The sequence below is a fragment of the Magnolia sinica genome, chromosome 11, assembly GCF_029962835.1.
Source record: "Magnolia sinica isolate HGM2019 chromosome 11, MsV1, whole genome shotgun sequence".
NCBI classification, from domain to species: Eukaryota; Viridiplantae; Streptophyta; class Magnoliopsida; order Magnoliales; family Magnoliaceae; genus Magnolia; species Magnolia sinica.
In genome coordinates, this window is record NC_080583.1 from 65,310,254 (window position 1) to 65,314,160 (window position 3,907).

Here is a 3,907-nt window from a genome sequence, read left to right on the forward strand (position 1 = left end):
ATGGTGGGCCCTCAAGCAAGGTTTAGGCCCAACCACAAGGGTCATAAATCCATATATTGTGGTGGGCTTCATGGGCAGACCAGTAGTTCATCCATATGGGCAAATTTCACATTTAACACAAGTGAGTTGAGCCTCACTTTTTAGCCCAAGTACAGGGTTAATTTAGTAGGCAGTCAAGGATCCAACTACTTGCATATTATATCCCCTAAGCCATCACAATAGGTAGGAGAGTATAGGCCCAATGGTCATTGGTCCTACTTAGAAAGTTCTAGTCCAAAAAGGCCTAAGGAACTAGTCAATTAACCACATATATCATTCTAATAAAAACCCAACTTGAGTGAGACTCAGATGGGCCCTAATTAAACCTAAAAATATCAAAGGAAAAATGGCAAATAACAGATCAATCCATCCTCAAATCTGGTGGGCCATGCTACCCCAGATTAACTTTTATGGGTAGCAGTATTGGGCCCATTGCCAAATTCTAGCCCACCCATTTTTTGGGTTGGTTGGAACCCAACAATAAATTGTTTTATAGCATATTTAATCCCTGATGGCCCACACACATCATTGTGGGTCCCACCATATGAGAAGGGGATATATAACACTCACTTCAATTGGGCCATGCCGTTGGAATGCAGGCCCAGTCGCAGCCCAAGACAGGAATATCCCATATGTAGGCAGCTCTACGGGCCTGGGTATTTGGGCCAAAAACTCATCCCATAGGACCCAGTTAGAGGCTACTAAAGGGGAGGATGGTCAAGTCCCCTAAGGACCCCACATGAATGGATGGTGGGATATATAACACATTTAGGTGGGCCCACAAGGTAGGCATCCCTACCTGGTGGGCCACTCCAGGCCTCACCACGGGCAGTACAGGGGCCCAATAGCTACGAAATTTTGCAGGGTGACAATTCATGGGTGGGCCACACCTCCACAAAATTTCAGGATTTTTGGACAACTAGAAATATTTTAATTAATTTTAAGAAAATAATCTGTCTTGAGATACTGCCTGATCTGAACATCCCATTGTGGTGGGCCGGTCCATCCCTTGCCATGGTGTGTACAGGTGTCCATTGGCCCCAAAATTTTGTAGGTGGGTCCTACCATGGGTGGGCCACCTCCCTACAAAATTTTAAAATTTTTGGAGTGACAAAAGTATTTTATTTAATTCATACCATTTATGGACAACAAGGTTGCAGAAAATACAGGTTGTTGCCCCCTTTTTGGATCACCCATGGAGTGGGCCCATGCCATAGAAATTAAGGGAAAGTGGTTGGGAGAGGTGCCTCTACTGCTATACATCAAGGTGGGGTTACATCAGTGGCTCACCATCCCAAAACATGGCCCACAAAGGGCCTTCCAAGCCCATATACATGGTTGGACGATCCCACATGTTGGACCATCCATGTGGGATCGTCCAGGCCCTTGAGCATCCCAAAGAGGGGCTGCTAGGGGTGGTTTTTAGCATACATCAGGGTGGGGTCCACATGCCAACGACCCACCCTCAAATCCTTCAAAAATAATTCAAACATGAGGGCCAAACACTTCCAAAAAATCAGCAACATAAGCTTGTAAAAAAAATTCTGGATAGCAAGGTATATTGCTGCCTAGTGCAGTCCACAAATAAAAGTCCAGCAAGAAAATCCTCACACACATTAAGGTGGGGCCACCTAGATTGGCCACACACATCTAGAACATACTTCCAATCGACCTGGGCCTTGTATGTGAGAATGGACAGCAAGGTGGATCTCCATATGTCCAGCAAATGAGACATGGGGACGTCCCATCAAGAGAGAGAAATAGATAGAGAGAGAATAAGAGAGAGATCGGCCATACAAGAGGGATTTCGCCACTATAAATCCCTTATGCACAAAGAAGAACCAACATACATTGCTCATCTTATGGATCTATGCATGCATGGACCTCCATAATAAGAATCTGAGGTGGGGATGCCATCCCCACCATAAAACAAAGGTCTAGATGACCTTGGAAGGGCTGAGATTATGAAATACATCATGATAGGGTCCATGGAGGATGGCCCCATCATGGAATGACACATGCATGAAAGATGGTTAATGGCCACATCCAAGGGGTTAGATGGGATCCCCACCATGGATTGGTGGGTCCCACTTGTCCCGTACATGAAGAAACAAAAGAAATAAGAGAGATGAGAGAATTCAGCACTACTAGAAGCACCCACCTCAGATTTTCAAGCTTCCACCATCACTAGGGATCTCAAGCGCCAAGGTTTAAGATTCAATGGTCAAGATGGGACTATGGTGGCTAGATGATGGAGGAAAGGAGGTAGAAAAATGTTGGAAAATGGGAGGAGGGCTGGATGTTGGAGAGGAAGAAGGAAAGAAGAGAAATGAGAAGGAAGAGAGAGAGAGAGAGAGAGAGAGAGAGAGAGAGAGAGAGAGACGTTGTATGGAGGTGGTAATGATGGATTTGTAAGAAGGGTAATCATAGCTATGGGAGGAGATTACTATGCTCATAGGGTTTAGGTTAGGCTTGGGTAGTGTTTAAGGTGGGTAGTGTTTATTCCATGGAATTGTAGTGTGTGTGGGTGGTGTTCATGAAAAATTGTGCCATAAAAGTGGTCCACTTGCATTGCACAAAAAGTGAGCCTCATGATGAAATGCTCATAAGTTTTGATCCATAAGTCGGATGGACACACAAGATGTGTCATTGGAACTGTAACGACGATACGAACAAGATGGCATAGGTCTAGGGTCGATCCGAGTCGATTCTATATGACCGGACTCAAGGATAACCGCAAACACAATTCGAGGGTCGCGGGTTGCCGAAATTTAACCAGTAGGACTGCGGGACCAAAATGAACGAGATGCATACTCACACACACTCATGCACACATGAAAATTCAGGTCGGGTCTTACAATCCTCCCCACCAATAAAGAAATTTTATCCTCAAAATTAATAAAACCAGAACAATAAAATGTATTAATATCATCACATATATCTCAATCATTAATCACAAGAGAAGGCAATACAAGTAATCAATCATCAAACAAATGGGGATAACGCTCTCTAATCTTGGCCTCGTGTTCCCAAGACGCCTCGACCTCCAAATGATAACCCCATTACACCTTCACCAAGGGAATGACCTTAGTCCTGAGGACCTGCTTCTTTCGATCCAGAATACGAATCGGCTGCTCAATGTAGGAAGCATCCTCACGGACCTCGAGTGGTTGCCAATCAATCACAAGAATAATGTCCGACCCACATTTCTGCAACATAAAAATATATAACACGTCATGGATCGCAGATAACTCAGGAGGTAAGGCAAGCCTATAGGTCACAACGCCCAAGCGCTTGGTAATTTCAAAAGGTCCAATAAGTCTCAGGATGAGCTTGCCCTTCACACTAAAACGAACCACGCCTTTCATAGGCGAGACCTTGAGATATAACATGTCCCTGACTGCGAACTCGAGGGGTCGACATCGACGATCAACAAAACTCTTCTGCCAGCTCTAAGCTGTGCACATCCTCTGCCTGTTAACATCAATAGCCTTTGACGTCTGCTGCACAAGCTCGGGGCCTAAGAGACAACGCTCTCTAACCTTGGTCCAATAGCTAGGAGATCTGCACGGTCTACCATAAAGTGCCTCAAAAGGAGCCATGCCGATAGTCGCCTGATAGCTGTTGTTATATGTGAGCTCGGCGAGGTGCATAAGCTCATCCCTACTGCCCGTAAAGTCGATCACACAAGCTCTAAGCATATCCTCAAGGATCTGGTTGACCCTTTCGGTCTGCCCATTCGTCTATGGATGATAAGCGGTGCTGAGACGCAAAGTGGCCCCCAACGCTTACTGGAAACTCCCCCAAAATTGAGACATAAATCTAGAGTCTCGGTCTGAAATGATCAAAACTGGGATGCTGTGTAATC